The sequence below is a fragment of the Emys orbicularis genome, chromosome 5 (assembly GCF_028017835.1).
Source record: "Emys orbicularis isolate rEmyOrb1 chromosome 5, rEmyOrb1.hap1, whole genome shotgun sequence".
Lineage (NCBI taxonomy): Eukaryota > Metazoa > Chordata > Testudines > Emydidae > Emys > Emys orbicularis.
The window spans coordinates 37,507,762-37,533,624 of NC_088687.1; positions in this window are offsets into that span (position 1 = coordinate 37,507,762).

Consider the following 25,863-nt stretch of genomic DNA (forward strand, 5'->3'; position numbering starts at 1 on the left):
GGGTGGTGAAGCCACAGGAGTTGGAGGCAGCTGGTGGCGATAAGAACCTGGATGTTGGGGAAAGTGGGTTGGCGGTGACATGGGGGCACAAGGGAAAGAGTTTTGGGACAAGGGCTGCAGGGAGGGCGGGGGCGGAAGTGCTCCCCCTGCATTGCTATGAGCGCCTGAATCGAGTCCGCTTGGTGCTCCGTGATGCTTAGCAGCTGCTCCGTGCTTTGGTGCCGGCGATCTTCATTCTGCTGGCGGACCCTCCTTTCACTCTCCCGCCACTCCTGCACTTTTTGATTTTCATGACGGGACTGCTGCATCATTTCATGTAGCATATCCTCTTTGCTTTTTCGAGTACACTTCCTGATTCTTTGGAGTCTTTCGGCCGTTGATAACAAGGACAGCTGGAATCTCAAGGTTGCATCTGTAAAGCCAAAATGTAACACTTAACAGAGGCAGCACTGTTCACACCAGACAGAGCAATGGTTCGTCCGTACTTAAAGACAAGCACAGTGTACACAATAGCAGAAATTGCCCATCCCAAAGCGAGTGCACATAACCCACAGGAGTCCCAAAATGGTGAATGAGCACAGGGGAAGGGGGACTGATTGTTTCACGGCTGTACTATCCTCTGGGGTTCTTTGCCTTGGGGAGAGCCAACAGCTGCAGGGGGCCCCTATACTGAACACTGTCCCCACATTTTCCACAGGAGTTCATCCTGGAAGATATCTCGCTGCTGAGGGTGACCCGGGAAGCAAGGGAGGGTTTTCTACTACAATGCGGCTTCCGCCCTGGCCCATATGCAGCTTGCCTGTGTGCAGCAATGGTCCCCCTGCCACTCATGGCACAGTAGCGTGGACACGTTAGTCTGACTGGGACAAGGAGCACAGTAGCTTTGCCAAGGAACCTGCGCAAGCAGATTGCCCAGCTTCTGCATGAGACCTTTGAAGAGATCACTGAGACCGATTACCACGATGTGAGGGAGCACATCAACGCCCTATTCCGCATCCAGGCTTGCATGCAGCCCTAATTCTCCTCGCCCCAAGAGCCCGCACTGAACAACTTCCTTCCCAAAATAAAAGCCGCTTACCAGGCAGCTCCTCTGGTGTTTGTCCTTCCCCAAGCACCATCCACTGCGACTGGCTACCTTCCTCCTGGCTTGAAAATAGCGCCTGGCTGCATGCATCTAGGGATGCTGGGCTGTCTCCCTCCTCCTCAGCACCCTCACTCCCACTTTTCTCCTCCTCCTGCCTTGTTGAGCGGGGCTCTGAAGTGTCCATGGTGGTCTTCGGGGTGGAAGTGGGGTCGCCCCCAAGTATTGCGTCCAGCTCTTTGTAGAAACAGCTGTTTGCCTTGCGCGCTTTGCGGTACGCATTCCGCAGCTCCTTCACTTTAACCCTGCAGTGCAGTGCGTCCTGGTCATGGCCCCTTTCCATCATGTCCCTTGATATCTGCCCGAAGGCATCGTAATTCCTATGGCTGGAGCACAGCTGGGACTGGACAGCTTCGTCCCCCCCAAACACTGATGAGGTCCAGCACCTCGCCATTGCTCCATACTGGGGTTCACCTGGCGCGTGGAGGCATTGTCACCTGGAAAGATTCGCTGAGAGCACTCCATGCCTTGCTGAGCAAACAGGAAGGGGATTTTCAAAATTCCAAGAGAATTTAAAGGGCGGGTCTGACGGTTGGTCACCTGAGGGCAGGGCAGTAGAGTTCAAAGTGATGACCAGAGTGGCTAGAACAGGCATTGTCGGACACTTCTGGAGGCTGAACAGAGCACATTAATAGACCAGGGCATCCACATTGGCGCTGGGCCGCTCCAGCCGGGGTGCAGCAAGCATTATGCTTCTCATGGAGGTGGATTACTAGGAGCGCTCCAGCCGCAGAGTCTGGGCGCTCTATGTGCCTTGCCAGTGTGGACATGTCATGAGTTAGGGTGCTCAGGGCTGCTTTAATGTGCTCTAACTTGCAAGTGTAGCCAAGCCCTAAGAGAGGTACATGGCTTAGAGCACCACCACCCCTTGCCCTCTCGGTCGGCATCTCCCATTGGCTAATTTAGGCAGCTCCTTTCCTAGTATACTGTTTTTGTGGATTGTAAAGGTACCTGTCTCTCTCCATTCATTGCAAAGGAGCTAGGCGCCTTACTCAGGCTTTGTGGATTGTAGTGTTGTTCCCATGGTTTTTCTAGGCACCACGATGCTTGGCGTCACAATGCCTAAATTCCTTCATGGATCTGGGCCTTAGTGCCTATCTGAAATTTGGTAAAACAACTCATAACTAGTAGTACTGTTTGTGAAATCAGTTGAAATCCAGGATAGATATGTCACTAAGTAAAGCTTGGGGGGAAAGAGAACTTCCACAAGGATAAATCAGTTTCTTTCTTGACCTGAGGAATACCTAGCAAGGAAGGAATTAGTCATTAGTGGCACCCAAAAAGGCCTTCATAGTTCTGGATGCACTGCCTTTTATTCCAGCTGTATGGCACAATACATTTTGGGGAAATGCCAACCAGGCAAAACAGTTATGGAAAACAAAATTGAAGGCAAGAAACAGTAACAAACCTATGGACAGCGTTAATGAGCTTGAAAAAGGAATCTAAGTTCACAATGTTAAAAAGTTACGAGTTAAATGTAAAACTTCCTTTGAAATACCTTTTGAATTCTGTGTTTATGCCTAGTTCTTTTAATCTGCTTTTCTTAAAATGTGCTTAGAGATGTTTGATTAGTCTGAGGGGGTAACTTTGCTTATAAGTATACTTTCAATATAAAACTCATATTTTAAAAATTATATATTTGTTTATAATACTCTCATATTGTTAAATCCAGAGATTTTTAAAAAATCAAATCCATTTATATCTCACTATTTTGTGCTGTTTATTTGCTTTTTGCAGTACAGTCAGCCTAAATTGTGATACAGAAGTATCTACCACCTGTAGCTTACAAGTTTCTGATATGTTTAACACTGTAGTATTTAAGCATCATATCCAAGAATTATTAGAAACTCTAGTGTAGTCTAATTAGGACCAGGGTTTTTTGTTTTTTATTTTTTGTTTTGTTTGTTTGCTCATCCTAGGACACTGTTGCCTTTCTGAAGGATAATTTTGGGTGCTGATTGCAAAGGAAATATATCTATCCCTTTGAGCTGCCACCTTTCTTGGAGGAAGGCCTCAAGTCTCACACTATCTTCTGGACATGGCAAGACTCTGGCAGTACCAGGGAGTTCCATAGGTGAGGGCCCTCAGCTAATACCTTAAATGCAGCAAATTGGCAAATGCTGAGTAGAACCCTGGTTACTGTGCAACCCTCTAATCAGAGAGAGAGCCAGCTGGGGAACAACTGACTGTTCAGCTCCACCCCAATCTACTCTCTGCCCTACAGCTTCTCCTCCTCCTAAGCAGTTCTGGAGGTCACTTTACTCTGTGGATGCAGGTAATATCTCTACTTCACAACAAGTGTGTGTTGAGGAAGCAGGGATGTCTGTCATTGTCAGACCTGTGGAAGCAGAGCAAGTGAAAGTTTTAGGCAAAGGTATGGCTCATCCCTTATTTTACCAGAACCAGTTAGTCTGTGTACTACTAGAAAATGAAGGAACTGAAAGTTTACCCATTTATAATGGGGTGTTCGCATACCAGCCTGAAAGGGGTTAATGAGGCTGAGAAGAGGCCAATTAACCAGGTAGGCCACAGCTGAGGGGAATGAGGTGGCCTAAGTAATCCTCTGAATGACCACTTTGCCCAGCTGAGAAGGAACAAGCAGGGCTGGGGGAAAGCCAAGAAGTAGTCTGCAGCCTCTCCCTGGGAGTAGGGTCAGGGCCGGTGCAACCATTTAGGCAAACTAGGCGGCCACCTAGGGCACCTAGTGGTTGGTGCACCTAAAAGCCGATCCACATGGTGCTCGGGCACCAGCAATATTCAGAGCCAGGGACCCAGCACCAGCAATACGTGGGGCCGTGTGTCCCCCCGGCCCCACCTGCAGCCCCCCAACGCCTTCCCCGAGTGTCCCCTGGCCCCGACTTGCTGCCCCGGCCCCCCCGCTCGCCTTTCACGCCCCCGGAGTCTCTGTCTGGGAGCAGAGCCTGTCTATCTTTGTCTCCTCCATGCTGCTTCCCTGCAACAACTGCTGCCGCAGGGTCCTAGTGTCCCCCTCCTCCACTGCCAGGGCAGACTGACTCTAAGCCTGCCCTTCCCCCTCAGACCCTTTCATTTTCCAATGGGACCCTCCAGCAGCACAGGGGACCCCCCTGCCCGCAGTCACTGCTCCTGCCCCATGCTGGGCAAGGAGGCACCCCCATCCCTCACCCCCAGTGAGGCTACACTCAGGGGCAACAGCAGGGGAGGAGGCACACGCAGCACCCCACCATGGGGGAGGCAAGGGAGATTCCAGGACCTGAGAGGGACCCTAGGAGCACATGCAGTGACAGTGGTGGGGGTGAGTGTGCTGCTGGGGGGGGTGCGAAAGGGGGGCTCGTACCCCAGAGCTTGCTGCTGCTGGCAGGGAAAGAGCTGGGGGGAGTCCTCCTCTCTGGCCCCTGTCCCGGAGCAGCCTGCCTGTACCCCAAACTCATCCCCAGCTCTGCCCCACCCCCGAGCCCACACCCCCAGCCAGAGCTTTCACCCCCCCACTGCACCCTCAACCCTCTGCCCAAGCCCTGAGCCCCTCCAGCACCCCAAACACCTTATTCCCAGTCCCAGCCAGAGCCCTCATCCCCCCACACCCTCACCCTCTGCCCGAGCCCCTCCAGCACCCCAAACACCTTATCCCCAGTCCCAGCCACCTTATCCCCCCACACTCCTACTCTCACCCTGAGCCCCTCCCACACCCCAAATCCCCCATTCCCAGCCCCAGACAGAGCCCTCACCCCCTACTCTCACCCTGAGCCCCTCCCACACTCCAAACCCCTCATCTGCAGCCACAGCCCTCACCCCTGCACCCCATCCCTCTGCACCCCTCCCATCCTAAAACTCCCTCCCAGAGCTTGCACCTGCACCCCAATCCCCTGCCCCAGCCTAGGGCCTGCACCCCAGACCTCCTCCCTCAACCAAACTCCCTCCCAGAGCCTTGGGCAGGTGGGGGGCGGAGCTTGGGCGGGGGCGGGGGCGGGTTCTGGGCACCACCAAAAGTTCTACAAACATGCCACCCCTGCGAGGAGGTGGAGTGAAGGTGAGCTGGGGAGGGCCGCCCGCAGTAACAGAGGGGGATGCACAGGGGAACTGCTCCCCGCCCCAGATCATCTCCACTCTGCCTCCTCCGCTGGGCACACAGCCCCTGCTCTAAGTCTTCTCTAATTGGCGTCGCAAGCCTGGGAGGGGAGGAGAATTAGAGCGGTGCCCGCGTGCTCAGCGGAGGAGGCGGAGCCGAGGTGAGCTGTGGGGGGCTCCCCGGGCGGGGTTAGCTGCTGCAGAGGGGAGGGGCTCCCCAGGCGGGGTTAGCTGCGGGGGGGGGTAGCTACTGCAGGGGGGCTCCCCGGGTGGGGGGTGTGGCGGGAAGCTGCAGCCGGGGGGGGGGCTCCCTGGGTGGGGGAGGGGTGGGCTCCCTGGGTGGGGGGCTGGGTTAGCTGCCATGGGGGGGGGGTTAGCTGGGTGAGGGGGGGGGCGCAAGGTGGAAGTTTCGCCTAGGGCGCAAAACTTCCTTGCACCGGCCCTGAGTAGGGTAGTGTGTTTGAGGCTAGAGTTCAGTATTCTGTAGTTACTCCCTGGAAGGAGGGAGTTTGAGCTGGTATCCCCCGGGGGGAATCAAAAGCTGTAGGAAGGAGCAACAGGGTCTGAGGGAAAGCAGACCACAGTTGTCAGGTATAGGGTCCCCAGACTGGAACCCAGAATAGTGGGTTCCCCTGCTGGCCACTGGGAAAGTGGCATCATGACAGTAGGAAGACTATAGTGACCTGGTCGGAAGGCCAGGCCACAAAGACAGAGTATCCTGAGTTGCAGAGAGCAAGAGAGAGAGACAGCAGGGCATACAGTGAGCACCAGAAAGGGATGTCAGACCTGGGTGAAGTTAATCACCTGACATAGCCACAACTAGGGGATGCCCCTAGCTGTGAGTAGGGCACCGTGGGACACCATTGTTTCTGATACTGAGAAGAAAGATCTGAAATAGGCTGCGTCTGAAGAACTAGGAAAATTAGTACCCATTTTACAGCTGTACCATTGCTATCAATGGTGTTAGGACACGAGCATCTTTATTCTTGTGCCATGCAATGACTGAAAAATTTTATACAAGATAATGCTGAATGATGAGTAATGAACTTTTGTAACAAATTGTTGGACAAATAATCATTTTGAGATTTGTGTGAATGTTCACGAATACTCACAGGTTATTAAGTAATTCACCCCCATAACTATCTAATAATGCGACATCAGAAATCTTACTGTAAGAAGGAGACTGTGTTTTAGTCACAAAAATATTGATAACTCATGGGGTTTTTTTTAAACCAACTGATCATGTGTATTGAGTTACTGCCTTTACTCGTGGTTTCTAATTTTGAAACTTTATGCTGATTTCAGGTTTGCTTATGACAGGCACTAACTCTGCATTTATCTGTACATCTCCCCCGCCCCCATGCACACTTTCAGTTCAGCACTTCAGCCACCCTGAGAAAATGCAAGACGACTGTGCAGATTCTTCTCAAGACTGAAAATGTCATTCCTTGCAATGAAGATGGGGGTGGTAATCACAAGCACAATAATTATCAACAGGTTTCTGTATCTTGCTCTTCAGGCAAAGGAAGTTGCTCTTAGGAGTGATTTCCCTTGGAGGTGGGGAATCAGAAATGTAGGAATCAAAACCCCCAGTGCTGACTCAGTGCAAACTGAATATTTTTTGGCGTGGTGAGGAGTCTGTCATAAGGAAGCCTGCAGTAGCAGCATTGAACTTGCCCTACAGTCATGCCTTCTCTGGCACTGCAATCGCAGCACAAAGGTGATCAAACGCTAGTGTTAGAGGGGAGCAAAGTGAGAGAGGGCATATAACAAATTAAGAAATTTTTACAAACTATAGCAAAGATTTTCAGAGTTTAAAGATATTTTGCTTTAGCATTATAAAGAAATCCAAGTGTCCAATCAGCAAGTGTTTCATTTTAATGGCTTACATTTTGTAAATGTTTTCAGTGACTTTCCCTTGTGAAGTACAATGCTGCCCCCACAGCTCCATGTAATACTGGTATTTTGCCTGTTGACAGTGGCAGTATGTAAATATCTCTCATTTGATGTTGCGCTTTTGAACACGTGCACACACATAGATTCCTTAATGGCATTTTTGTTTATAATAACAACTAGAATTGAAAAAAGAGGAGTCGCATCCTGCAGCCATGTTGTTTCAGGGAAAGCTTTGTTCAGTGCAGTGCCAGGTCTTTGTGAAGCTTGAGTTTCCATTAAGCTATTTGATCATTGAAAAGTTGTCAGAAGTTTGCATTTAGCACTAGTCTAGTGGGCAGAGCACAGCAATAAATGTTAGAATTGCAGAGCTCTCATGCCAGGTTGGCTGGTAGCTTATGGTGCCTTGGGTAAATATAGTTTGTTTGTTTGTTTTGTTTTTCCTGTGTCTGTTTTCCCCATGTGTGAAGTCAGGGGAATACCTGACTCTCAGAGGTGGTATAAGGTTTGATTATTTTGAATTCAACTGTATCTGTAAGCTACAGTCCCATGTTGGATGCTGATACAGAAATGTGTCACTCCAGTGGATATGTCTAAAGACGTTGGACCAGATCCTCAGGAGCAGCTGGTCGGTGCCCAGTGCAGCTCAGAGGATGGTCTGTGAAGGTGGCTGTAACCCACTATTGTGGGTCACTGATCCTCAGGCTGCCAGGAACTGATCTGCTCCTCAGAAGCAACATAGAGAAGCCTTAAGGCAACATTCTGCAAGCAGCAGCCTCAGTAACTGGGGTTTGCCAGGGTGCAAGAGTGAGCCATGCTCCTTTTTCCTTGTCCACACCTCCTATACTGGAGGACTGCAAGTAGAGGTGTTGTAGGGCCAGTTACAGATACTGGGATTCCTCAGATGACCAGTTAAGCTTGCTCAGCTGAGCAGAGGATTTGCCCCATTGTTCCTCAGGTAGGCTGGTGCAGGAACAGTGGGGCATGGCTACATCCTGCTCCCATTGGAGGGGCTAGCACTGCTGTGGGCACAGCCTCTTGCACTTCATGATGGCAAGGAATGTGACTGTGCCCAATCCAGCACAGATAAGTAACAGGGGGGCAAAAAGCCTTGCTCCTGCTTTATACTGCTATGGGCTCAATGTGGTCCTTTATGTTTATAAAGAGATGCACAAATGATATGGTTCAAAGCAACATTCTTCTAAATGGGCTACAAAGAATCTAAACTCTTCTACCGTAGTACCCACTAAAGCTGGAGGGGGTTTGTGTGTACAAAAAACAAACTGAAAGCAGAAATCAGCAAAATCATTCTGTTTAAAGGGTTTGTTTTATTTTTTTAATTTTAAATTGACTGGCTGCCTGGTTCCCGGTTTGCTTTGATTCTTTTGTCCTGAATGACTCTTTACCGGATATTGCACCATGCAAAGTTGTCCTGGGCTCCCACATATGGAATTCTAAAATGATGCCCCACTGAGGATGCTGCTTAGTGAGCACACATTTCCCGCATATATTTGGTTTGTTGCATTAGTGATAATGAGCGTTGTGTGAGAGGCTTTCAGAGGTTTTTGCTTTCGTGGAGAGAGAAAGCTACAGTCACTTTCCTATTGCCGTTCACTTATAGCCTTATGTTCCTCTCTGTTGTACATAGAGGAAAGAAGGAGAAGCAGCCGGAAACAGGCAAGGGCCACAGTGTGAGGGGAAAGATAGCTTTTAGCTTTCTACCACATAGCCACTGCATCCTCTCCATAGCACCAATGAGTGCTCAGGGCTGCTTATCAGGACAAGGGGTGTGTCTATACAGAGCAGGAGGAATCAGGGAATGGCTGGCAGAATGTTCCAAGTTGCTGGCTGCTTTCCATAACTATCTCTACTCATCCAGCATCCCATGTAGCTGTCTGGATCTAAGATTTGGCTCTTAGACTCCTATTTCCTGTAGAGGAACAAAGGGGTCCCACTACATTAAATATTACATCTCAAATAATGTGCAGCATATTGGTTAAATTTCATTGTAACTAAAACAACCATATTTCATGTGAATATTTATTACAAGTAAAATAATCCAATAAAAGATCCTTTGAAAAAGGAGACCTGCCTCTTCAAGTTGCTTGGTTGTGTGGTGGGGCCTTTCCTACTGGGTTTCTATAACACATGCTACTCAGACATCCAGACAGATGTCCTATGAGCCTTAACAGGTATGTCTACCCGGCAGCTGGGAACGAGCCACGCAGCGCTGGTAGACACCCCTGCTAACTTAGCTTGAGCTAGTGCACTAAAAATAGCAGTGTGGCTGCTGCAGCTCAGGCGGCAGCTCGGACTCTCAAGCCCACACGACCCCCTGGGTCTGACCTTCCTTGTGTGGCTAGCCTGAGTCTCTGCTGGAACTGCAATATCCACACTGCTATTTTTAATGTGCGAGCTCAAGCCAAGCTAGCGTGAGTCTGTCTACGTTGCTAGAAGGCTCACTCCCAGTTGCAGTGCAGACATAGCCTGTAGCTCTCCAGGCCATTTCAGAGAACAGATGTGATTGCATAGCCCTAAAACTGAAATGCCGGCAGCTGGAGCATTCAGTGCTGTTCCCCAGTCCCCACCAATCCCCCAGGTGGAAACACTAATGTGAGATTGATCTGGGATCAATCAATGTGGGATCAGTCTGTTGGCCTCTCAAAGTGCTTCCCAACCCTTTTGGGGACCAGTTTATCAGACTAACTTCAAGTATACCAGCTTGTACTTGCCACTTCCCATTCATTGGTGCTCCCAATACTATGGGGAGATGCCAGGGGAACTCTAAATATATGACATATTTAAAGCGAGATCTCAGATGAGCCTAACCAATGCAATGGAGTGAGGGGAGTCATGAATAGTAGCCAGCACAACAATGGATTGCTTCTCTGCTAAAAGTGAAGCATGTGCTTAAATGCTGTGCTGGACTGGGGCCCAGGTACACACCTGTGTACTTATGGAAATGAGTGCATGTTTGTTGAAAATTTGCTCCAGGGTCAAGACTTTCAGAACCGTGTGTGTGTGTGTATAATTGACTTGTGCAATTCCTATAATTATATAGGAAACTGGATTAACTTTATGTCCAAATTATACACTTCTATATACACCTGGGCCTAGATTTGACAGCTGATACAATGGAAATTGACTGTCTAAAACCCATGCTTTACCTGCCTAGATCTTAATTTAGGGATAGAATCACGACCCTGCTGTATCAAGCAGACTCTCCTGATCACATATGAGTTATGTTTTTCCAACTTCATCTTTTCCAAGCAGGCCCCAGAGGCGTAGATATTTCAAAAGGAAGTCTCCTCCCCTTTCTCACTGGACTATATATGTAACAGTGAGAAGTGCTCCAATCTGATCAGGTTGTCTCCTCTAGCAACTGTGCATTTTGATGACATCGATTCACACCGAAGTCTTGTTGATCCTCCTGGGCCTTGCAGACTCATGTGCAGACTTCTGTGAGATTTTGCTATCTATGCAACATTGCCATTACAGACAGTTTATCTATAAATGAAAAATAAGACACTGGCTAGAGAATGGGCTATTCAAAGGGGAAAAGTTCAAGATCAGAGTGTTTACAATTTATCAATGTACCATAATGTAAGTCACACAAATAACAAGTTCATAGTTAATTTTACTAGAGGGAGAAAACATAAGTAGTAAAAGTCTTCACAACAGGTATAATATCTTGCCTCTGGGTTTCACAGCAATACTGGGTCTAATTTCCCTAATGTTTTCCCTCACCACATTATAAGCATCATTAGGTTAAATGATAGTTACTTAAGAAGGAGAAAAGCCTAAAGTAAAGAGTAGTTGTGTAATTGTTCAGCTTAATAGTGTTTGGGCCCAATCCTGCACTCCTTGCTTATATGAAACACCAACTGATTTCACCTCTCATTTCAATGGGAATTTTGTGCGTGCAAGGAGTGCAGGATCTAGTGTTTTGTTTCTTCCCCAACATGATTCAAGTGAAATGTTTCAGATAATTATTTTCAAGGTTTTGAACAGATTCTTGAGATCTCTAAGGTACTTGGATGGGCAATCCCAATCCCCAATAATAGCAGTTTCTCTTATCAAAAGATAAGGAAAGTCATGCCTCAGAACTGACTGGATGAAACTCACATTCCTGAGAATTCTGCTGTGTGGCCATTTCTGAAGAAACTGCTTTTAAAAAAATTATTTCCCTACTATGAAACTTAACTGCATTGTAGCATTGTGTGTGTTCTTTCATCTTCTCTTTTGGGATTCAAAGACAGGATGCTACATTTTTCCTCATGGTTTTGCATTACCCTTTCCCTTTAGAATACAAGGGGTTTGTTTGAACTCATTCCACAGTGGTGTGGAAAACAATAATCTTAGGTATATTACAGGGGCGATCCAGTAACCCCTCCATCAAGAAGTTATTACTTCTTATTACTTCCAGGCACTCCTGTACTGAGTCAGGAAGGATTATCCAATCTGGAAGCAGGAAGGATATGTCTAGCATTTCCTTTGTTATAGCTAAAAGTTGTATGCTTGGGTTTTTTTAAGGCTTTCAGGCCCTTACTCCCAAAATTGTTGAGATACAGGCACCTCACAAGGAGGAGGTGGCTGAAATGGAATGGTCACTTTTACATGAAAGTTTCCTGGAGTAGCTTCACTCAGTGAGCTGCTCTGCCAAATACCACAGACTGCTAGGACAGGATAGTGTTGCAGAACTGGGATGACCAGTGGTGGCAGCAGAACTTCAGGGCATCAAAGGCCACTTTCCTAGAAATCTGTGCATAGCTCACGCCAAAACTGCAGTGCAGGAAAACCTACACAAGAGCTCCCCTCAGTTTGGAGAATAGCCTGGCCATCACTCGATAGCTACCTGGCACACATGTAAACAGACAGGCTGACCAAGGTAGATGATAAAGCAGTGTGGGCTAGCAGGGGGAGGACTGCCAGAGATGGAACTGCTGATCTGAGATAGGGATACATCCACACCTACTTTGTTGCAGGAAAACTCTCAGATCTCAGTAAATTTGCTTCTAAAGAGGGTTTATTAATACGGGTGGCGATGCCAGATGATTCAAAACAAAAACTTGTGTGTGAATAGAAGGCACTATCCCCAAAAGACTAAAAGTAACCCAAAACAGCTTTCAAGTATAGGCAAACCCTAAGTCTCTTCCTTTCACACACGTTCCCTTGAACCCTCTCTCTATTCATCCTACATTTCTCTGATTTTCTCTCAACCTCCACCTGCCTTGTTCCCACCTTCAATCCCTTCCTGAACCTCTTTACTTACTTTTCTGATTCTCTCTCCCCCTGCCCATCACAGTATCCTGTGTAGCCTTGCAACCATAACATGAGCCCTCAGGGAAAGTGGCTATCTGACTTTAGTTTTATTTAAAAGAATGGGAGTTGGAAGCCATCTTTATTAAGAGCAGTCTCACTTGCACATGTGGAGATTGTAGGGAAACAGCAGCCATCTTGCTTGGCTTCAGTCCCATTGAAAGTAATGGGAGATGGTCATGGTAATCATTTTGAATAAGGAAAAATTCATGCAATAGAAGGCAGGAATAGGGCGATCCTGTGAAAGTGTTTTTAATTTTTTTTTTAAATCTCCTCCAAATATTGTGAGACTTGTGCTAAAATTGTGAGTGTTGTCAATGTCCCCAATTTTAGACTCTAAACTCAAGCAAAACTATCTGATTTCAATTGGAGATTGGCCATTTTTGTTTTTCCCTGTTAAAACATGCAAAAGAAGAATAAAGGTTAAACTATAGTGCTTTTTTTCCCATGGTGTGATACGCTTTTAGTAGAGCTGGTCTGTATATGGTCCTAAATGGTATGAATGATGTACTTGCAGCATTATACAGAGACTTAAGGTGGGATGTTATGTAGAAATGCATTAAACTCATTACCAAAGAATGAGATCCATAATTCCCAAGTGGCAAAGCCATCATAATGAGGCATGTGGATGCATGCATTATGGGGCAATCCATTTGTCATGTTATGTCTCTGACCTTCTAGGTTTCTTAGTTTGAATTATGCATTGAATAACTTTCTGTTCTTAAATGTAGGTGTTTGAATTATGATTAGTTACTTATCAGTGTATCCCATTCAGTAAGAAAGGGTGCCACTATTTTTTGACTAATGATTGTAAAATTCAGAGAAAATTACAGGAAGGTATTTTAGCAATGATGATTTTAAATCTGTGCATTAGCAGTTATGGAGAATCTGAAAAAAAGAAGGATTCTACTGTATCTTAAAAATAATTCTTAACCACTGGGTTTTTTAGACATTATCTTATTTACTTTACAGGGCTATATCTGAAGATATGTGGCAAGTAGGCTCAGCTTGTCCAGGTTTGAATTCTACCTGATAGTCTCTCTCAATTTCTATTTTGTATTTTATCTAATTTAATGGGGTTTTGGGGAATGTAACCCCCACACAATGACTTGTCTAGGCATGCATTGTTAGCATATTTTTGCAAACTATTCTGCAGACATTCTGTGTACAGAATTAACATGACATTCTTTGGCTTTCCAAGTGAAATTCCAGCTTGAACTGACTGTCATTTACATCACATCATAGACAGTGCAAGAAAATAATCTGAAAGAAGAAAATGACAGACTATATTCCAGTCATTTTATGTTGTCTGTTTTTATTTAGAGCACATGTACATTGCAGGTACAAGTATCCAGAGCATGGGGAAATGTATCCAATAAGAGATTTCCATGTTGTTTTCTTCCTTTATAGAAAAAAATAAAACCCACACACGCATACTCAGTCTGTCAAATAATTCACTTCAGTTTTCTATTCCTCAGTGCTTAGTGCAAAGGAAGGCTTCCAAGTTATATGCAAAAGGCTTTTCCTCTATGAATTATGCATTTTCTGGAGCCCCCTAAAATAAATTATTACAGTGTGTGTGTGTGTGTGTGTGTGTGTGTGTGTGTATATATATATATATATATATATATATATATATATATATAGGAAATCAGTATGTAAGCATTTCAAAGGGTGGCTGGACTCCTTTCAAATATCTACCTGTGAGCATTCTTGTGTATATAGGCCCTGATCCAACAAACTTTACTTCTGCATGTAACAGCTACTCATGAAAGTAGTCCCCTGATCTCAGTGGGACTGCTTGTGAGTAATTGCTACAAGCTCCTTTTTACAGCTAAAATCACAACTTAATATGTGTTGTCTCATCCCAGCAGTATGCACCTGGTATAAATGTTCTGGCTTTAACAATTAATGTGCTATGACTATGCAAGCATCACATGCACTCCTTAATTGAGGTTATGAGTGTATGGAGCCTAATGGAAAAGCCATGTCATGTTTTTTAGATTCCCAGAAATAATCTGTGTCTGAACATTATGAATTTGGCCTTGGCTAAGTGCATTCAGATAACTTTGCACAAAAGATGAGTCATTCCCCTCTCTATGAATTAGCAGCATTCACATAATCCATATCCAAAGCCTTCATTTGCTCTGCAGGACTTATTAGCTTTTCTTGTGCTTTACATTTTAGAAGTGGAATTGTATATTATATGCTCCTTTATAATAGCTTTCAAAGTTAAGGGCAGTCAGTGCTTTCATGGCAAATACAACATATTACCTCATTTAGGAAAACTCACAAAAGGTTTGAGCTGTTAACAAGGAAGTGTTTTGTGACATGCACCCCAGGAGGAAGTATTACAGCCATAAATTTGGGGAAAACTAAACATGTTCAGAGCATGATCAAACATATCAGTGGTACACAGATAAGATCTTAAAAAATACAAAGAAAGTCAGTTCCTGAATATGTTCTGTAACCAGAGGAAAGAGTATAATCTGGTCCCTTCAAATGTTTAATTTAAAATATATCCACCAATCCCAGATTTTGACACAGTGTGCAATGAGTAGCGATTCTGGTGTGTGTCTCTCTTCCCCCCCCCCCCCCAGTAGTATGTAATATACATACAGTAGTTAATATTCACCGCCATAATTACAGAAGCAAAGAGCAGTTCCACATTTAGGCCACTGCATGAAACAAATTTGGAGATCACTCTTTGGATTAACTGTGTTTATGTGTTTAGTGTTAATAGAGTATGTAAATGGGCAGAGTCACGCTCAGGAATTCATACAGACTATGTTGGGGCTGGTCTATACTTGAATGGTGTGTGTGTGTGTCTGTCTGTCTGTCTTGTTGGGGTGGAAGGGGGTGTGTGTGGTGTTACAATTATACCAGTACAAACCCTAGTGTGGATGCAGTTATATTGGTTTAAAGCACCAGCTTTACAATGGTATAGCTATTCCTCTTACTGCATTGGACAGCTATCAGTATAAAGCACCTTTATGCCAATATGACTGCATCCACGCTTGGTGGGTTGTACTGCTTTAACTATAACAGTATAATTAAAGTGGTACAACTTCTAGTGTAGACAAGATGTTGATCTCCAAACCACCCCTCTTCTGGGGTTTGGCTTTATTGGTAATTCAAACCTCAGCCTGAGCTTCCTCCCTGAGCTTGTCTGTCATGAAAGTTTTCCCCAGAACTTCCTCTGTGCAAGCTCCCTAGTTCCTCCCACAATTTTTCCTGTTGTTTGAAGTGCCGCAGCAACACAAGAGAGGAGAGAACGTTCTTGGGAGTTGTCCTCATGATGTTCTCTGCTGCAGCATTTCCACTGAGGAAAAGAGAGGGTTCTGGAACTGTAGGAAAGTAAATCACTGGGCAGGTCTATGCTTAAAATGCTGCACCGGTGCAGCTGTGCTGCTATAGCACTTCAGTGAAGTTGCTATTACACCAACAAGAGAACTTCTCACCCCTGTGAGAGGCAGTAGCTATGTCGGCAGAAGAAGCCCTCCTGTCAACCAAGGGCTTGTCTACACTACAGGTCATGTTGGTATAACTTGACGCTCAGGAGTGTGAATAAGGCCATGTCTACACTAGCAAGCTTACACCTGTACCAATGCAGCAGTAGTAGCTATATCGACGTGAGAAGCTCTTCACCAACATAGCACTGTGCACATACCACTTATGCTGGTGAAACTTATGTCGCTCAGGAGGGTATTTTTTTCATATCCCCGAGTGACATAAGTGGTAGTGTAGGCATTGCCTAAGCCGCCCTCCTGAGTCACTTAAGTTACACCCACCTAAATGCTGGTATGGACAGTGCTGTGTCGGTGGGCGAACTCTCCCGGGTGCAGCTGTGCCACTGTAGTGCTTCTCGTGTGTACACTAGCCTATAGTGCTGTCTATACCTGGGGTTAGGTCAGTGTAACTGTATTGCTCAAGGGTATGGATTTTTCAAACCCCCAAGCAACATTGTTATACCGATTGTAAGTTTATGGTGTAGACCTGGCCTCCCTCAAATATCCCTTTCAGGTTTTTAGAAACTTTATTTTAAGTCATCTGAGCACAAGACTAGGACTTCTCTGCATACAAACTGGAACCAAAATGACTAAATCAGTTGTAATTTGCACCAAAGTAACTAAAAGTGTCAGTTTTATTTTGGAGTAAGAGTGTCTAATTTCAATTTAACTTAAATTGATTTTTTTCTGACTTAAGTTGCATTGAAAAGGGTTCTTTTCTTCAAAATAAGTGTCCACACACACACACTGCCACAGAAATAAATAAGGTGTGAATTACAACCAAGTTAATTATTTCAACTCCAGTTTGTGGGTGGATGAGCCCAAGGAGCGTGGAACTCTTGAGTTCTACTCCTGACTCAGCCATAGGTTACCTTTGTAGCCTGGGGCAAATCATGGTAACTTCGTTTACTCATCTCTAAAAGGGGGTTAAAAATAATACCGATGTACCTTACAAGGGTGCTGTGAGGACCGGTTCATAATGTTTGTAAAATGCTTTTAATATTAAAAGCACTGTATAAATATAACTTTTTTGGAAAATGTCTCAGTTTAAAAGGATAACATGCAAAATGCTAAATTGTGTGGCATATGTTGACAAAGTTATTTGGGCCTTTTAGCAATATCATTCCATGGTTGAGACTTTGATCCCCCTGGTCCCTATATGTTGCTGTGGTTAGGTACAAGGGCTGAAAAAAGCCTTTTATTCCAGCCGAGGAGAATTCCTGCAGGACAGTACTGTGCAGCATAGCCAGAGGCTACCTATGCACATCCCCTTAGCAGCTCCAGTGCAGAGGACATGCCGGGTGTAAAGCTAGGGGTGGAAGGGAGCTTAACAGGGCAGTGAGAGGAGGCCTGTAGGGCTATGGGGATTCTTGACAAGGTCACTACTAGTAGCAAATCCAGAGCAGGCTTTATATAATTTAGGCACCCGGGATGGCTGCTCTAGAGATGCAGGAAGCTGCACTAGTCTGTAATTAGGATGGCCTCGCCCTCCCCCAAGGTTATGAGTTCTTGCTGTGTCTCCAAGAGGTGAAGCACAGAATCTTGCCCTGTATTATTTCCATCCCCCTGGCCCCCTCCATCCTGCTCCTTTGAAGAACTCTAGTATCAAAATAGCAGAGAGCATCCTGATATTTATCATTCTTAGAATGCTCTCTGCTGCTCAAAATATGGGCCCCCTGCCACCAGATATTTTGTTTGTGTAATGTGCAAGGGATTTCTTTCCTTTACAAAGTGATTTAATCATTTTCTTACTGCTCACAGGAGTAATTTTCCCACTTTGGCCTTTTGAATCTTATGGGAGTAAAGGTTCAGCTAAAACATATCTGACACTTATACAATACAATGAATCACCACCTGCATGCATTAATTCACAAAATAGGTTCCATTGGTGTCTCAAAATATCAGACCTTAACATAACATCACTCTGACCACCTTGCATTTTTCCTACTTCAATTCCAATGTGATTTTAACAGTTACCATTTTACAAAAGGAGTGAGAGGTTAGTGCTTTTAGTTCAATTGAAAGTTGATTAGCTGTTATGCTTGAAGGTTTTAATGGCTACCAGCAAATATCTTTGATTTGTAGGCAGAAACCATGTTAAAGTTGATGGGCATGACAGCCACCTTTCATTAGGCGAAATGTAGCTGAAACAATAGAAGCTGCCACTGAGGGCACTGTACCACATGGGAAGGCCTGAGCAAGAACTAATTCGGGGACAAGAGGGTTTTCCCTGAGGACTGATTGCAAATGCAGGGGCTGGGGATTGATTGGGTGCAGCTGTGTTTATCTGTGTGGGTTTCAGAGGCAAAAAGCAACCAGAAAGCCAAGAGACTAAAGTCACAGCTACACTCAGGGCAGCTCCAGGCACCAGCTTCTCAAGCAGGTGCTTGTGGCGGCCGCTCTGGAGAGGGGCGGCAGGTCCAGGTATTCGGCGGCAATTCGGCGGACGGTCCGTCACTCCGCCTGGGAGTGAAGGACCTCCCGCCGAATTGCCGCCGCAGATTGGGATCGCGGCTTTTTTTAGATCGCGATCGCGGCTTTTTTTTTTTTTTTTTTGGTTTTGGCTGCTTGGGGCGGCCAAAACCCTGGAGCCGGCCCTGGCTACACTAGAGAGTTTACAGCTCTCTGGGTAGCTGCTCTAAGCTGATAGGAGAGAGCTGTCCGTCGACTTAACTACTCCAGCCCACATGAGTGGCAGAAGCTATGCTGGCAGGAGAAACTCTCCTGCTGACATAGCGGTGTCCACACCAGCGCTTATGTCGGTATAACTTATGTTTCTCAGGGGGGTGGTTTATTCATACTCCTGAATGACATAAATTATGCCGACATAGCTTAGGAGAGCCTGAGAAGTATTTGTGAGGATGCCTTTTGGAGGGAGAAGAGCCAGAGCTCTGTGGGGCACAGGACAGTCTGGAAAGGCAGACTTGGAAAATGTGAGCAAAGAAACTGCTTCTTGTTCTTTGTTTCTGCTATGGTCATGGAATCAACTTTGTGTATGTGCTTTGTAAGTAAACAGGATTGCACCAAAGAAATAGCTGACTCGTCATATTAATTTATTCTCCAAATAGAAACAATATGGTCAGGCTCTGAATTTTGGCCAAATGTTCAGGCCAAGGGCAACAATACATTAGATGCTGCACTAATTTACACTAGGAGATCAGACCAGCACACAGCTGGTCCGAGATTGTGAGAGCCTAAATGTAGCTTAAACCATCTTTGGCTCTCTCCCGGCTCCCCCTTGTTTTACCCAATGAGGGGTGCTGTACATTCTTCAGTTGCAGACAAATCTTGGAATCAAAATGTTTTAACAAGCAAAGTTCTTACCTCTTATCCACTGGCCAAAGATGGTAAAATGTACAGACTATCTGAGTCTATTTGTCTAATTACTGTGTTTATGCCATTGCTCAGGCACTCCAGGGTACTAGAATTAACAAGCCCATTCCCTTCTACTCATTAAAGGTTTTAAATTTTAATGTATTTTAGTGCTTGAATTGTTAAAAACATTATCCTTCCATGACTTCTTTCATATACCTAGCAGAACTAGTGTGACTATGTTTGCAAAACTGCCCAGCTAGATCTCTGCATGCATATTACTTTAAATTAATTCGATGCAAAATCTATAGCATTAGATGCAGAATTAAGATTGAAATAAAAAATGAGGAAGGCCAGATATGAGAGCTCTTTCTGCAACCTTAAGTCAATCATCCTGCACATACTATGCATTTTGTAATGCACATTAATAACAAACAATAATACATTTTTACAAGGCTTTTTTTTTTTTTTTAAACTTACCTGCTAAATGTATTACTTAAGTATCAGAAATTCGACATGTGCAACATGGTTAAGTTAGCATCTTGGGAGCAGCCTTAGCTTCTGGAAAGTCTTGATTTGAGTCCTTGATCATTACATTGCATTGCATTTTAAGTTCCCTGGTATAGGTGTATATATAATTTAAAAAAGATCGAGAAGAAATAGGAATCTGCAGCTATTTGGCTTGGGGAATTTAAGCTCCATTGCCTTAACCACTGGATCTTGTAAATTTTTCTCTCTGCCTTATTAGTATTTTATTATCTTTATTGTGATAGCACCTAGGGACTGTATCTGGGATCAGGGCCCCATAGTGTTAGGCATTGTACAAACAATAGTAGTCCCTGCCCTGAAGATGTTACAATTTAGATAATGAGGAGGGAGGTGGAAAAGAGAGATATAACATACAAGCAGAATAACAATGTAATTATATACAAGTGACATGTTTGTTCCACAATGTATGTTGTTTATTTGTTTTTTTAAGTTTTGGGTGGGGTTTTTTAGTAGGGAAGTAGTGAAACTGAAAGATAAAGGGAAAGGGGACTTGGAAGGGAGGGAAAGAAGGAGAGGGCCATGGAGTACTGTCAGAGTCAAACCCACGTCTGTGAGACCAATGGTTTAAGATTTTATTTCCTTCCAAGGCCCTGAGGGACAAGGGCAACCTTTTACCCTCCTCCTGCATTCACCACAAGTGAATTATTGATTAGACTTCATATGTCTGATATTTCCACCCATTCTTTTCTGTGGGTAGTGAAGACATACCCTTAGTAAAGATTCCTTTATTACTAGATGTGCATAGGTATGTTATTGGGAACCCACCAAGGGAAAGAAGAACAGGACTTCTAGAGACGAGGTTCTTAAACTATTGTCCATAGAGCACTTGCTGATGGCCCAAAGTGAACTGGCTAGTTACATTGTGCTGGCTCTCCTCTTTTGTTCTAGCTAACTTGTATTAAAAATATCTCAAATAGTTTCCTAATATTTTTCCATATAAGCAATAATTATGATTGATGTTATTCAATTGTAAATGGGACTGGGAGGCCTGGCAGTTATGAATGAGCAAGAGGAGGTCTCCCTGAGACAATTAGTCTATTAAAATTCAGTCCACACCATGAACAAGCTTGAGAATGCCTATAAGGCCTAGAATTTAAAATGCCTACATTGCTTGCCTCTGAGCTCACACTACAGCTGGCACACAAATATTCAAAAGGGTATTGGCAGTAAGCTTTTTGTAAAAGTCTCTCTCTCTAGTAGCCAATGCTGCTTTTAAACACAAAATAGTTACCCAGTCCTAAAAAACTAACTGTCTATAAATGTATTTACAGAGAAAATAGTAAGTGTATTATTGGATGTAAGCGATTTACTCCCTCTCTCTTTTCTGTTCTGCTTTTGTCTTGCCTCTTCTTTCTTTCATGTCACATTGCTCTTGGCTCTTTGCCCGCTTCTTTTTCATCATCCCACTAGTGTTGTTGTATCTGTAAAGTTTTTCAAAAACATGTACACACTTTGGTCCGTCCAACTTGATCCCCTTGCCAGTTGCTCTTGGAACTGCATTTCCACATGTTTTGTAGAAACAGGACACATCTGCCACACAACAAAGCATGGAGGAGGGCATCCAGTCTTTTAGTTCCCAAATCACTTTATCCAAATATGGTGTAATGAAATTGGGACTAAAAATCAATTGTAGTGTAATTGCCCAGGAAACACACCCACCAACGTGTGCATTCCCAGTGAAATAAGATTGCTGCTGCTGCTTTAGGGGAATATTAGAACAATTTACTAGTCACAAATAATGACAGATTAACTTGTATCCACACCCGTCCTTCACCTTTTTATCACAGGTCGCCATGCTTCTCAGCTGATCCGTTACTAAGGAGGCATGTAGAGCTCTAGTGGTGGAAACCACACTGAATCAGACCAATTGTACACAGAAAGAACTTATGTTCCTATGCTACGGTTGTAACAAAAGCTACAAGATAGCATACACAAGCCTGATTTTTATGCTGTTTTGTAGTCAGTGGTGCAGGAACAGTTTCTGTAGTGGGCATGCTGAAGGCAGAAACCATGTATTTGGGTTGTTATTACTACTTCAAGCCAGGAGGTGTGGCAGAACTCCTAGTTCCAACACCTGTGTTTGTAGTCATTTACACCTGTGCAAATGTGGAGGTAAAACACTCCTATTCTAATCTGATAGCATTTTTACACTCATTCTGCAGAGCTGTAGATGAATACTTGAGGTGCAAGTCCGTAGAGAAGGAGTCATATAAAAAATGGAAACTAGGACAGATTACAAAGGATGAATATAGGCAAACAACACAGGAATGCAGGGGCAAGATTAGAAAGGCAAAGGCACAAAATGAGCTCAAACTAGCTACAGGAATAAAGGGAAACAAGAAGACTTTTTATCAATACATTAGAAGCAAGAGGAAGACCAAAGACAGGGTAGGCCCACTGCTTAGTGAAGAGGGAGAAACAGTAACAGGAAACTTGGAAATGGCAGAGATGCTTAATGACTTCTTTGTTTCGGTCTTCACCGAGAAGTCTGAAGGAATGCCTAACATAGTGAATGCTAATGGGAAGGGGATAGGTTTAGCAGATAAAATAAAAAAAGAACAAGTTAAAAATCACTTAGAAAAGTTAGATGCCTGCAAGTCACCAGGGCCTGATGAAATGCATCCTAGAATACTCAAGGAGCTAATAGAGGAGGTATCTGAGCCTCTAGCTATTAGCTTTGGAAAATCATGGGAGACGGGAGAGATTCCAGAAGACTGGAAAAGGGCAAATATAGTGCCCATCTATAAAAAGGGAAATAAAAACAACCCAGGAAACTACAGACCAGTTAGTTTAACTTCTGTGCCAGGGAAGATAATGGAGCAAGTAATTAAGGAAATCATCTGCAAACACTTGGAAGGTGGTAAGGTGATAGGGAACAGCCAGCATGGATTTGTAAAGAACAAATCATGTCAAACCAATCTGATAGCTTTCTTCGATAGGATAACGAGTTGTGGATAAGGGAGAAGCTGTGGATGTAGTATACCTAGACTTTAGTAAGGCATTTGATACGGTCTTGCATGATATTCTTATCAATAAGCTAGGCAAATACAATTTAGATGGGGCTACTATAAGGTGGGTGCATAACTGGCTGGATAACCGTACTCAGAGAGTTGTTATTAATGGTTCCCAATCCTGCTGGAAAGGCATAACGAGTGGGGTTCCGCAGGGGTCTGTTTTGGGACCGGCTCTGTTCAATATCTTCATTAACGACTTAGATATTGGCATAGAAAGTACGCTTATTAAGTTTGCGGATGATACCAAACTGGGAGGGATTGCAACTACTTTGGAGGACAGGGTCATAATTCAAAATGATCTGGACAAATTGGAGAAATGGTCTGAGTTAAACAGGATGAAGTTTAACAAAGACAAATGCAAAGTGCTCCACTTAGGAAGAAAAAAATCAGTTTCACACATACAGAATGGGAAGAGACTGTCTAGGAAGGAATACGGCAGAAAGGGATCTAGGGGTTATAGTGGACCACAAGCTAAATATGAGTCAACAGTGTGATGCTGTTGCAGAAAAAGCAAACATGATTCTGGGATGCATTAACAGGTGTGTTGTGAGCAAGACACGAGAAGTCATTCTTCCGCTCTACTCTGCTCTGGTTAGGCCTCAGCTGGAGTATTGTGTCCAGTTCTGGGCACCGCATTTCAAGAAAGATGTGGAGAAATTGGAGAGAGTCCAGAGAAGAGCAACAAGAATGATTAAAGGTCTTGAGAACATGACCTATGAAGGAAGGCTGAAAGAATTGGGTTTGTTTAGTTTGGAAAAGAGAAGACTGAGAGGGGACATGATAGCAGTTTTCAGTTATCTAAAAGGGTGTCATGAGGAGGAGGGAGAAAACTTGTTCACCTTAGTCTCTAAGGATAGAACAAGAAGCAATGGGCTTAAACTGCAGCAAGGGAGGTCTAGGTTGGACATTAGAAAAAAGTTCCAAACTGTCAGGGTGGTTAAACACTGGAATAAATTGCCTAGGGAGGTTGTGGAATCTCCATCTCTGGAGATATTTAAGAGTAGGTTAGATAAATGTCTATCAGGGATGGTCTAGACAGTATTTGGTCCTGCCATGCGGGCAGGGGACTGGACTTGATGACCTCTCAAGGTCCCTTCCAGTCTTAGAATCTATGAAAAACTTCAGCTAGTGCTGAATCAGCAACAGTTTATTCCTTGAATGAGGCACACTGTTGTCACTCCATAATACCTCTGTCCAAGCTTTGGACAGGCTATGCAGTCATTTCTATATAGAGTTGAAGGTTTTAGGTAGGAGCTAAGTAACATTGCTATATGGTCAGGAACCCAATTATTTAAGAGCTTGCCTCTCTACCACTATGGGTATTATTGCCTCACTCTCAGTCAACCTTAAACTTTCACAATGGTGGGTTTTTTTGAAGTAGTCAGCTGTTCACTAGCAACTGGGACCATCATCTCAGTTCACAAAAGCCACCAAAACAGTTATCAAAAGGTAGCTATCTATCACCACTCATCTAGATCTGAGTTGAATAAGCAATATAAAAAAGAAGGCTTCTGTATCCTGTTACCAATCCCTTAAAACTTCTAAGGCTAGATTCTGATCTCATTTACAGTAGTAGTAATAAGTAACCCTTTGACTTCAGCATAGTTATTTCTCACTTATAAATGAGACCAAGATCTGCCTTTTTCCCCCCCTTCTCTACTAAATACTACTCAACCTTGCCACTAATACCCTAAAAGCTACACCGTAATTGGGTTTGTGTAGCATCAATATAGGCTGTTACTGTAGGTATCTTGTTTTCTTGTGCATAATACAATTCAATAATAGTTTTAAGTCCCAAAACTGGTTTATTTTCTATTTGAATGATATCCTATCTTGTTTGATTTGTAGGACTCTGGAATTCACACCAAAAAGATGTTTCTCAACTCCAAGTGGAAAAAATACTCCCCCCCCCTCCCAGAAACAGTGGTATTTAAAATATGTATAAATTATACATGAGACTTAGGTACCTAGGTGCTTTGGCAAAGCCCAACATGACTTATCTGCATCGTTAAGCATCTAACTACCTTTAAAAATCTGGCCCTAAAATTATTTTTCATCTCGTTAGCCATGACATGCTTATTAGCTGTACACTGGATAAAGAAAACCATTCAGACATAGCCACCTGATTTAAAAGGGTCTTGGACATGTTGCTCATGTAAAAGCTTACAGACAATACAATGATAATCCCTAGTGATTTTAGGACAACCTGGCTCCCTTTCTAAGAATTTTAACAAAATAATTCTTTAAAAATACATAAGCAGAACAGGTAAATGTAAGTGCTTTTCTTTATTATGATATAGATACAGTCTTTCCCTGACACCCTTGTGAACTTCCTTGTTATTTCTGGTGTCTTCTCTCATTATTCCGTTGGGCAGATCTGTGCATACATATGTTGTATTTTTTTATGGTTGTAGAATAATATCATTCTCTGCCATGTTTTCTTAGTTTACTATTTGATGTTATTTCTTAGTTATTCTAGTCATATGCATTTTTGAATATGGATTATATAATTAGAATGAAAGAACTGCTAGGAATAGATCTATGGTCCATCTAGTTCAAGATCCTGCTTCTGGCTGTAGCCATTGTCATTTGCTTCAAAGGAAGACAAACCCACCCTAATATAATTTTATATCAGGGTAAAGACATTTTTTCTTAAATCTAATTTGTAATCAGTTTATTTCATAGACCTTTGGATTGATAACCTTGTAATTTCAGCATAGCTGGATAAATGAAGAGGCTATTCTTATTTTCACAAGAATACTTCTCTAGTATATTGCAGTTTAGATGTCCAAAGCACTCTGTACAAACAATAACTAATTATTCTATTGTATAATATATCCTAAGGCAACAAATTGCCCTGGTTAATTATAATGGGTGTGAACAATGGGTGTGCAGTATATTTTTTGTAACCGTTTAAGTTTGTTACCTTTTACTTTAAAAGTACCCTCTTTCTTGTGTTATGGAAAAATTATTTTTAGAACATATGAAAGCGTAACTGATACAGAAAATTGTGGTGAATCACAAACAACTGGGAGGGAAAGACTTAATGAGGGAGGTATGGTGAGACGGTCACAAGATATTT